The sequence below is a fragment of the Polypterus senegalus genome, chromosome 12 (genome assembly GCF_016835505.1).
Source record: "Polypterus senegalus isolate Bchr_013 chromosome 12, ASM1683550v1, whole genome shotgun sequence".
NCBI lineage: Eukaryota > Metazoa > Chordata > Cladistia > Polypteriformes > Polypteridae > Polypterus > Polypterus senegalus.
The window spans coordinates 119630433-119642579 of record NC_053165.1 but is presented as its reverse complement, the minus strand read 5'-3'; the positions used below and the strand labels follow the sequence as shown (position 1 = coordinate 119642579).

The 12147-nt window shown below is 39.1% G+C and overlaps 1 protein-coding gene across 3 annotated transcripts in view; it reads left to right on the top strand.

Annotated features, from left to right (window-relative positions):
* Nucleotides 1-12147, top strand: part of plin1 (perilipin 1) — a 128056-nt gene that overhangs the window by 98594 nt on the left and 17315 nt on the right. Inside the window, exon 8 of one of the 3 annotated variants that reach the window (XR_005636033.1) lies at nt 5558-5629. The exons of the other annotated variants lie outside the window; for them this stretch is intronic. The gene's annotated coding sequence lies outside the window, so the exon portion shown is untranslated. The remainder of the gene's footprint in view (nt 1-5557; nt 5630-12147) is intronic. 3 annotated transcript variants of the gene reach the window in all.

Here is a 12147-nt window from a genome sequence, read left to right as displayed (position 1 = left end):
ATACTAAATAGTCATGTAAGTGTTCTGTCTTGTACTTGTTTTGTCTTGTATTTTATAGTATAAAAAGGTGACCTGTCCGGTATTTCATGTACATGACTGGACAGATTAAGTAAGTGTTTCTTGGTACATTTGTACAAATGGCAAATAAAGAATCTATCTTGCGCTCTCTGTTATGTTTCCATGTAGTGTTTTATTGTACAATGTACCATCCACATGCTCTGAACTGTATTTGTGATCTTAACACTTCTGTGCCTGTGCTTATTTTTTATCAAGTGCTTGTTTCTCACAAGAAATAAAGGTGTCTTCAGTTCCAAACATTTCTTGTTACATAATACTTCTTCAGAACATAACCCCTCCACATCTTATGACTTATCTAATGTAAAACAAATATCATCTGGTGCACCCGATCGTGGGCTTTCAAAGGCAGTCAGAGGTTGCGTGAGTAACTTCTGAATTATTGGTGCGGCTGTCTTTTTACATCAAATTACACAGAGGCCCAACCAAACGGTGGTGTAAATCACTGCCACCCACATGTTCAGTTAATACATTGTCATTACCTCTGAGTCAGCTCATCCTTAAAGCTTCTGACTGCTCCAGAATTTGAAATGAGTGCTTTCATTTTAAATTCAGGGTTGCTTAATTCTGAGGTAACAGTTCATGTCCCAACAGAAGGACTTCACCGCTGGTAGTAACATGATGGGATGATGGCATGACAGGTGTTTGTGGCCATTACCTCAGCCTGGTCACTGATTGTGTGGAATTTGCACATTCTACTTGTGTTTATGCGAGTTGTTTTCTAGTTTTGCCCTTCCATCCCAAAAATATGCAGTTTGGGTTAATTTTTGACTGTCAGTTGGTCCCATATAAAGGATGGTGGTTGTTTCCTGTGATGGCCTGAAATCTTCTCTAGATATGATTCCTGCCTCGCATGCAACACTTCTGTGATCTCTTCTACCTCCCGTGCCCCTTTAAACTGGAACAAGTGGGCTAAGTAAATAGGTGGAGTTATACATATTCTGCATGCCAAATTTTCCCCGCCATCCTTCATATATGACCAACTGACAGTCAAGAATTAACCCAAATTGCAAAATTTAGGGATGGAAGGGCAAAACTGGAGTATCTATCTATCTGCACTGTAATAAATGGCAGCACTGAGGGCCACCTGACCTACATATTATATTATATTATATTATATTATATTATATTATATTATATTATATTATATTATTTTATATTATGTATTTATGTACAGCTTTATTATATAGCTGCTGCCTGGCTTATGTTCAGGGTATTTCCTTCTTCAGCACTACCACAACATCTTGTGAAGTGTATGCTAACCCACTGCTCCTTTCTCTTAAACCACAACCATTATGATGGTCTCTCAGCTTCTTGTCTCACCTGGTACATTTCTTCTTGAACTGATGTTCTTCTAATGCCTAGGGTCTTCAGTGTCATCCATAGAGATCACCCTGGAAAACCCCTGACTCCATCCTTCACAGACAGACTATTTGGTGGCTGGCCTCCCACACAGTGTGCAGCTCGGGTCTTCCCAGAAGTAAAACATGTACATTTGCACATGCCTGGGCTTTGGGCTTTGATCTTGGTCTCAATTGACAGCTTATGCCATGATACACATAGCACCATCCATGAATTGGAAGTGTAGGCCACTGCCACCATGAAAGGGTGCTTAAGGTCCATCTCACGGCATACAGTGATGTGGCCGAATGCCTCACAGCAAGCAGCAGCATATAGAAGAAGCGCGCCATGTAGCTGTGTGTACCACTGACATGAACAGTACAGTGGGGGCTTCAGGTCCCACTCACAGCAGGCAGCAATGCAGGTGCACCCTGTGGCTGACAGGAACAGCTCAGTATTGTAAGCCACTATCATAGTGAGACACATTGCAAAGGCCGAATGATTGTCATACACAACCAAAAAGTTGGGAGTTTGGGCTCCCTATTTCACATTAGTGGGCTTTGGGTCTGTCTAGCATACAACATGAGTGTCAAGACAATAGTAATGGAGACATCAGATAACAGTGAAGAAAATTGCAGCAACCTTTACATAGTGTCCTGGGGTGCTAAGTTTTGTGAGGAACTCATGCACCACCTTTCTTCAAGAACCGGAAGTCTGAGTGTTACTATTAGTATATTATATTATATTATATTATATTATATTATATTATATTATATTATATTATATTCATCCATTTTCTAAGTACTTATTTTAAGGTCAATGTAAACTAGAGCCGATCCCAACAGCAATCAGTGCAAGCAAGTTTCAAGTTCAAGTATTATGTTTGAGATTCAAATTTATTGTCATTATACCCATATGCTGATACTGTATGTTGTGTGACAAAGTGATATTTAGCTAGCGCTCAAGTTGTAAGCATTGAAAAGAAATACAGAGACAACAGCAAAACATCAACAGGTAACAGATCATTATATCATGGGGCAACACACTGGTTGCAGTAAGTAGCACTTCTGTCTCATGGATTCAGTATCCTGATTTGAATCCTGATGCCAGTTGTTGCCTGTGTGGACTTTGCATATTCTCTATGAGTTCCCTGTTTTCCTGCATCTCAAGAAACTTGTGTAATAGATTAATGGATTATTTCAAATTGGCCCTGTGTGGGTATACAGTATGCATGAGTGGGCCCAATGATGGACTGGCACCCGCTAGACAAAAAATAAAGATCATCAGATGTTTTACCAACATATTCCTTTACCCTGTCTGCCTTATCAATTTGCCCACCTCAAAACACAACATCAACAATACTCAAAAGTCCATTTACTGGGTCAAGTACATTGCTAGAACGTCCTGTTAATGTCTTAGGATAGTGTCCTCTGCTGGTCTTAGTTGTCTATGCGTCCTTAAACTGCTGTGTTGTTTAAAAGTCCAGACAATCAGTAACAGGTTCTGGAGGGGCAGCTGCTCATCATAGTGTAGCATCTGAGTTCCATTTGTCCCCCAGGGCCCTTTCTGTTGATGGTCCACCCAGAAAGTACTGTTCAAAGGACAAACAACATGGTTAGTTAGGTTAGGTGGACTTTAGTCTCCTAGAGATCAATGTGTTTGTTACAGCAATGTGCAAACATAAACGATTGTTCCACAGATATAAGAAATAAGCCAAGAGAGAAGAATTGATGCTCAGTATTATGATTAGATCACACAAAGGTTTGTTACAGATAAGACCCTTGAACTATGCGTCGCTGTGTCACTTTTGTAATACCACTTGTGCCTTCAGAAACCACTTGGCAGCTGGGCTGTCTGTTATGCTTGTATCAGCACAGGGTAGACAGATATTGCCACTTGGACCTTTTACCTGCAAAGGAGATCCAGTAAAGTGATGTGGGGAATTGAATCAGGAATCCTATGAGATGTGAGTCTGCAGGGGGCTGCCTTCCCAACTTGTCACAGTGTCATTCTACATGGGATTCCACAGTCCCACCTTGTTGAGTAGTCATTATGTTAAACAGTAGAAGTTGTTAACCTTACAATTTCAACAAGTTGAGTCTATAGGCCATGTCTGTGTCCAACCTTGTTTTAAAATTGTTGCTGATTTTCAGAAGATTTTTTTTTTAAACTAAAGGCAATTTGCAGTTCCATCTTTTTTAAATAGATGGTATAGTGCCAGCGTGTTCCGTTTGATCCATGTCTATATTTTGCAATCTCCTCTAACATTCCTCAAAACTACTGAATTAATGGCCCTTCTCTCAAATACTGTAAAGGACACTTTGAAACAATTTAAAAAATAATTACACTGAACCAGTTAGGGGCAGATACAGGCTGTATAGCAGACAGTAAAATCATGATAAGCATAGATTTAAATTCTTCCTACACAGGGAGGATTTCAGAAAAAAAAAAAAAAAACGTGGAAATGCAGCTGAGTTGCGTACTTCCATGCCGGGATTAAATAATGTGCAATGGCTGCAGGAAGGTTAAGGCCCATGGGAGTTTGAAGTCAGTCAGAAATATTCCAGTCATTACCTTCTAAATGTAAATAAGAAAAAAAAATAGAAAACTACCGGACAAATATAACAATAATTAAATACTGACAATATGTGAGTTTTGCAAAAAGGATGCCCTGTCACCGAGTAACTGGATTAAGTTCTGTCTGGCCTGGCAGTTTCATGCAGAACTCCTGCTTGCATTCGCCCCCACACATTGAACACACTGGACTGTGCATTATGTTAGAAAAACAATCACAAAAACATAGGGAGGGAAAAAATACAGAATGCCCCTAGGAAAAAAGATGTAGCTGATAAAATGGAAGAAATGTTAATCCATTATTTTCAAAACTGTTACTTCATTTTAGGGTAAATTACCTGCATGGGAGAATGAACAACAGCTTCAACATGCATTAGCACTGATTCTACAAGTACCTGAACTGAATTAAAAGGTGCAACAGACATCCTTACACAAGAAATGGCATCTTTGGTGTTTTGATGATAGTGGTAGACAATGATGTCTCAGACTTGGCTTCATAAGTGCTTAACCGGGCTGAAGGTTTGTGACTGAGATGGCCATGTTACACAGTTTACACTACTCTTGTGCTCTTTAAACCACTTCCTAACCTCTCATGTTCTGTGGATGGTAACATTAATAATAATAATAATACATTTTATTTATATAGCGACTTTCCCATCCACAAGGAGCTTATAACATCGTGTTGTGTAGCACCAGAAAAGGGCTGTGGAAGTTAGCATTGACATCAAGGAAGATGCCTTTACTATCAGAATTGAAGTGTTTTGCTGTAAGAGGACTTTGATCACTCATAATCTCTTAGTGTTTATTTTGCATTTACTTTGTCCTTTGTGGAAGCCAGGGAACCTAAACCACAGGAAAATGCTCCCAACACTTTAGCCCCAGAGCCCTTCAGCCACACAACCATTCAGTCCTGTAGACTTCACTTGGTGTGTGTCACACATGTAATTGTCTCCTTGTTGAAAACAAGATCAAGGATGAATTACCTGATCAGTTCCCCTAGGTGTCTTTCTCCTCAGCTTTAAAGAAAGTTGTGTTCCTTGTAAAATACTAGCCAGTTGAACAGCCTTAGTGAGTGACACTCCTGATAAATATATTCCACTAGTCACCTCACTCACTAAGTGATGCAGATTTTCTCTTGAAGCCCCGGTAGTACACATCATGAGTTCATCATGGGCCACCTGATCTGCATGACAGTTTTATACACAACTTTAAGTATGATGGGATATTAATTGACATATTATTTCACCTGTGCAGAAGCATCTACTACTGACAGAATTTGTATCCTTCTTTAGCACATGTTCCCCTTATTTTATCATTTTGCTAGTTACAATAAAAGCATCACAAATCGAGTTAGAAACAATCAAATAAAGAGTCACCTTGTAACACCAGTAAGTTTACATTAAGTATAAATTTATTGCAGTGCAACAGTGAAGGCCAGTGCCAAACCAATGGTTTCTTTCTCCTTACCTCGCTCTTTTAGGTAGCTCACTGTCCTTAGAAGAATGGCTTGCTTGTTGCCACACTACAAGGAATCCTTGCAACTTTGGCACACTTTCTGTTTTTATAGGTTTCCTGTAACTTTCACTAAAGCTGCTGAACATGCTAGAATGCTGTGAGGAGGCAAGAAAAGGATATACAGGTACTGTATATGATCAGAGTGATATATGTTATTTTTTACCTTGATTTTCAGAAATCATTTGATAAGATGCCACATGCGAGGCTGGGCATCGAACTAAAAGAAGTGGGAGTTCAGGGGATTATGTGTAGATGGGTGCAGAAATTTCTGAAACACAAGAAGAAGAGGGTTATGTTACATTACAATCAGAATTATTATTAGTATTAATAATAATAATTCATTTTGCTTATAAGGCACTTTACATTTGTAGTAAACCTCAAAGTGCTACATAATAGAATTTAAACAAAGACACAACAAGATAAAAACAAAGATAAAACAATAATTAGAGGCAATTTTGTTAATATGCTCTCCTAAATAGAAAACTCTTTAACTGTTTTTAGAACAGCCCACAATCTGCTTTGTTCTCAGATTCTCTGGTAGGGCATTCCAGAGTCGTGGAGCAGCAACTTTAAAGGCTTGGTCACCCATTGTACGAAGTTTGGTCATAGGGGGACGAAGGCTGTAGATATTTGCAAGACAAAGGTTTCTTGTAGTGGATTGTGATATAAGAAGTTGCTTAAGGTGTTGTGGAGCATTTCCATGGATACACTGGTGAGTGAGCAAACAAAGTTTGTATACAATACGGAGGTGAATAGGGAGCTAATGAAGTGACCGAAGGATTGGTGAATTATGTTCATATTTGGCTGATGTTATGATTGCTATCCCTCAAGGATCAGTGCTGGGAACACTGCTGTTATTAATATATAAATGATTTAGATAGGAATATGAATAACAAGTAGGTTAAGTTTGTAGATGATACCAAGCTACCAAAGTGGATTGGCAGATAATCTTGAATCCTTTGAATCATTACAGAGGTACAGCATGCAGACTTGGGCAGCTTTGTGGCAGATGAAATTTAATTCATGTAAATGTAAAGTATTACATATTACAATGGGAGGTCTAAACCTGAAAGTACTATGTATGACAAGGATTTAGGAGTCATAGTGGACTCTAAGCTATCGACTTCCAGACAGTATTCAGAAGCCATTAAGAAGGCTAACAGAATGTTAGGTTATATAACACAATGTGTGGAGCACAAGGCCAAGGCGGTCATTCTTTAGTTTTATGGTGCACTGGTTAGACCTCATCTGGGGTACTGTGTGCAGTTTTGGTCCCCAGGCTACAAAAAAGAAATCTTAATGCTAGAAAACATCCAGAGAAGTGTGACTAGGCTGACTAGGGTATGAGTTAGGAGGAAAGATTACATGAGTTGAACTTTTTCAGTTTATCCAGTTTAACCAAAAGGAGATTACAAGGTTACATGATTGAAGTGTTTAAAATCATGAAAGGAATTAGTACATTGGCTATCAGTTTAAAATGAGTTCATCAAGAACACAGTGACACAGTTGGAAACGTGTTAACAGTACATTTTGTCCAACTGTTACAAAGTTTTTCTTCACAATGAGAACCATAGATGCTAGTACTGTGGTAGACAATAAGCCTTTAAGGACATTCAAAACTCAACATAATATTTTTTGGAGAAATTAAGTGAATAGGATTGGTGAGATTCATTCAAAAGGTTTCTAATTTTCTAAAGCTCATTGAAATAATGGAATACCTGCACATTCTGTTAGTTACTTGTCACTGATGCCATCCTTAGACTGATATTAGTCATCCATGCCATTAACATATTTACAAAGGCCACAATTCTGTGATCGCCCAGATTCACCTCCAGAAGAGCCTGGGTGGAAGGAAAAAACAAGAAAATTACAATTGAAATTTCAGCTGTCCTTCAACGTCAAGGTGTGTTAATGCAGGACTTTGCCATTAGACACTGCCATTGTATGCTAATCATTTTCCAGGTGAGGTGCAGAGGCTGGGACTTTTCCAGCACTTTTCCAGCACAAATCACATCAAGAAACCAAAGAAATATACATTTGTATTCAAAAACACTGAAGATGCTAATACTAAATTATACCTGTTGCTGAAACTAAATATTTCCATCTTTCTAGTTGCTGTAGAAGGAATTCAGTGTAACATTAGACTTGGTTTTCATTCTCTTTTTCACAATTGTAATATGAATGAACAGACAATTCATAACTGTAAGGTAAAGGCTGGCAACATCGTAAACTTTGCTAACAGAACTAAACACTAATAAAAATATAAAAATTTTGTAAACTGCTCATATTTAAATTAAAGCTGATAAACAATACTTCATCTGAATAACTGGATTAGCAGGTTTTTGGCAGCAGTTACATGCAACTGCTATCACCATTTCTACCTTGTGACAAACGGAAGTCATGGTGTGTAACGCCACATTTTCAACAGTATAAAGGTCAATGCCATGCACTTTCTGGTGGCCACAATTCTGCAAAGCAAACAAAAAAATGAAAGATTTATAATGTCTTGTGATTTCTGGTTTGTGTATTGGGATTAGTTAGTGTGGATCTTTTTGTGTTTAGTAAAAACCCTTGTTTGTGTCTTTGACTTTTTTCATCACACCCACCTCCTAGTCCTGTTAGTATTTCGCTCTGCTAAATTTCAGCCAGGCAGAAGAACTAGTGTGCTATATCATTTAAGAATAACCCCGCTGAGGTGTACTCCTCACATCAGACCATATATCCTAACACCCTGTTACCCTTCCTAATGACTTCTGTTTATTATCTGGATGTGGCCAGCAACTCCTACAGTATGTGTATTATTCACTAGCTGCAAATTTGTTGGAGTTTACCCTTGTGCAGTGACTTTTCAAATATATGCATCAAGGATTTATACGTGTACTGGCTGACCTTATTATGCACTCAAGTAAGCACACACCTTGAGCCAATTTACAATTGACCGTTAACATGCCTATCTTTGAGATGTTGGAAGAACCTGGAGAAAACCAGTACGGACACTTATTAGGGACACAGTTTCCCGTTTTGGAAACTGAACCCAGGTCTGCAGTTGTTTGGCAGAAGTGCTAAGTACTTCATCACACATCACACTACTATGCTGCCATATGTATATGTATTGTGAGGAACTGTTGGTTCTCCACTGCTTAAGAAAGCTTCCATTTGACATTTCATCCATCTTAAACCTTCATTTAAAGATTGCACAAGGCTAAGGAATGGTGGTACACCTGAAGCCATTAAAGGAACTCCTTGCCTGATGTCCACATAGTGAAAGACAGGGTACCTCTGACCATTGAACTGTTTTTCCAGAAGTGATTCTAAATGGTGAGTTTAAAGCTGATTTTAACTTCAATTTGACTGCAGAATTTTTAACGGATTGTCCCCAGATGTGTGTTCTTGTTTGAGAATCATGTCTGGCCTCGTAAGACTATAATCTAGGATCCTAAGGCATGCAAGTCCAAAAAAACACTTCCAAAATTAACCACTAGTGGGGAATATACCATCAAACTCCACTAGATAAAAGAGCAAACACAAAATCTTTATAAAAATAAAAAGGTTTATTTTTCACAAAATGCTCCATCACACAGTAGAGCTCTGTAGAGTACAAATGATATAAAAGATCTGCCTGAAACACGAGGCAATCCAAAAGAAGAAGAACCCACAATGAAATGCCAAGGATAGTCAAAATAAAGGTCAAAAAATCCAGTAAATCACAAAAAGCACAAGGCAAAGCAAAAACAGAAAATTCAACAAAACTCCCCTGCACATTAGAAATGAACCACCAGGAACTATGAGAGACCTCCAGATTTATAAAGCAGAGGGCAGTTACTGGCAATGATATGCAGGCGGCCACACCTCTTGGGGGACCACCCGCCACACACACTTAATTGAATCCAGTCAGCTTATATATTGTAAAAGCAACCACAGGACAAAGTTTGATTGTTGGGGCCCCTTGTAGTCAACCCCATATAATGTTAAGCAAAAAAATGCAATGAAAGCACATGTATAACACAAAAACAAGTCATCCTGACTTCAAAAAGGATTAGGAGCTCTTCTACATTTAAGGTGCGCTGGGAGGAAGAGGCGGGTCCAGGCAAAAAAACTCAGAGGGTGACATCAGATGGGTTGGTGTCAATCGTTCTTTCTGCAGAAGGGGAAGAAGAGTGGCCATTAATACACAGTGCCAACCCCTGTCTTGGTGGAGAATTGCTGTTACCCAGTCCATCAAACTGTTTCCCATGTGCATGTTTATGACAATACTTAGACACAATCACAAACAAAGTATAATGCAAATAATCGACAAAAGTAACATTAACATAAAAGAATCAAAAATGAACAAAACATACCTAAAACATAAATCTGAACTGCAGCCTTTGGGCCCTAAATGAAACACCATAGATGTATTTAATTTGCTTAATACAATTCAGGGTCACAAGAGGACAACTCCTGTCCCAAAACCATTGGGTCAAAGTCAGAAACCAGCTTTGGCCAGGGTGTCAGTCTATCTCAGAACCAGCCCACACATATACTCACACTTACACTTAGTGGATGCCAATTTAGAATCACCCATCAAACTAACAGACACACCTTTGGGCTTATGGGAGAAAAATCAGACCACCCATTCAATCGACTGCTGCTTTTATACAGTCAATTCAATGCTAACCAAAGCCAAATGTGAGGCACAAAACAGCAACCAATACAGGACAGTTAATGATGCAGGATGGTCACACTCCCATAGACCATACTAGAGATGCCAGTTAACCCAATATGCACCTCTTTTTGTTGTGGAAGGAAACTGGTGTAACCAGAGGAAAAAAACCTTACAGAACCAAAATACATTGTGCAGACTTTACACTGACCACGCTGGGAAGTAAGGCCATGTCCCTGGAGTCCTGTGGCTTGTTCTCCTATATTGATTATGAGCACAGTGTTCTAAGACACCCTTTTGTGAACTGACTGAGTTAATGAATGAGGCAGTTGATATTTTACGTGATTATCATAACTACTTCACCCATTGGTTGATTGATTTGCAAAACAGATATCTGAATTTGACAGCAAACAAATCGTCATGCACACATAAAGTTTATATGTTTTTTTTTTGCACTTCTAAGCAACTTCACTTTCCCACATGCCCTCTTCTTCTCCTCCCCCCAAGTCCGTTCACTTTTTTTTGCTTAATTGGACTATTTAATAGAAAGGAAGATGACAAACATCACACTCAACTAGGGCTTGTTAATTTGAAGTGTTATTTAAGGCATTATGGTGGCACAGTGCCTCACAGCTCCATTGCCCTAGATTCAATCACAATCTATGGATAGTTTGTACTTTTCTTTTCTATCAGCTCCTGTGGATTTTCTCTGAATCCCCTGATTTTGTTCTATATTCCAAAGATGCACAGGTTAAGTTGATGAATGACTCTAAACTCTGTGAGTGTGGACTAAGCTGACCCCCATCCTTGTGCTTGATGCTGCTGTAATTGTAAAAACCATGTCAAAATATGAATGGATACTGGGTAGCATCGTGGTGTGATGGTAGCATTGCTGCCTTGCAACAAAGAGACTGGCGTTTGAGTCCTGGGTTCTTCATGCATGGAGTTTACATGTTCTCCTTGTGTTCACATGGTTTTCCTCTCGCATTCCAAAGATATGTAGTTTAGGTGGGCTGGTGATGCTACATTTTCTCCTGTGTGTGAGTGTTCACCTTGAAGTGGGTTGACGGCCTGTCCAAAAATTGTTCCTGTCTTGCGCCTAACTTTTTGGTGAGGTAGGCTCTGGCTCACCCACAACCTTGCTTTGGGTATGTGGGCTTAAAAAAAATAGATGGATGAACTGGCCAGTTACCACCTCTTCTGTACACATCTACAGCCATGGTTCATTTCAGGATACCTAGTTATATTTTCTTTGGAAATTAAACAGTCTGAGCTTTCTGAAGGCACCGTTACTTGAAGAGCTTGTGAGAACTTGCATGTTTTTGAACAAAAGAAGATCACAGCAATCCTTTTGGAGAGTAGATCTACAGGTGTAAGCTTCAGGGAGTCCAAAACAATTACAACACACATTAAAGCAGATTGTAGATGACCTGCAACACACACTCTAAAAACAAAAAGATGCCTAAAACAGCTGCAAAGAGCTGGTTCGAATACCAACATCAAGAGCAAGGCAAGTGGGATAGACAACTACATGGAGCAACCCATGGGGAAACTGGTGTGGAATGGTCATGGTTAATATTTTTTAAAGCCTGACAGGACATGAGTGCTGCCAGCTGCAGATCAGAGGAGCTGCCATTCCAAACATAAATAAAAGCCAACATGCTGTCATAATATCAAAACATTAAGTAAGAGGATTAAAAGTGAAATTCTGATTAGCTCATCTTTGCTTTTACTACATTTATACAATACTTGTCTATTGATGACAAAAGTACCGTAATTATTTATCGAAATAAGTTTAAAATGTAGGGCAGCTTAGGTTAATTAGGAACAGCATGGGGGTCTAGAGGTTACAGATCCAGCATCAAGTTTTTTTAATCCAACATGGTGTTCAGTGTCTTTGTGTGGATCTTCATCATGGAACTCTGTGTTTTTCTCTCACACCCCAAAGGTTAGTTGATGACTTGGCTGAGTGTGACAGAAGGCCACCTTTTTCGATCTTG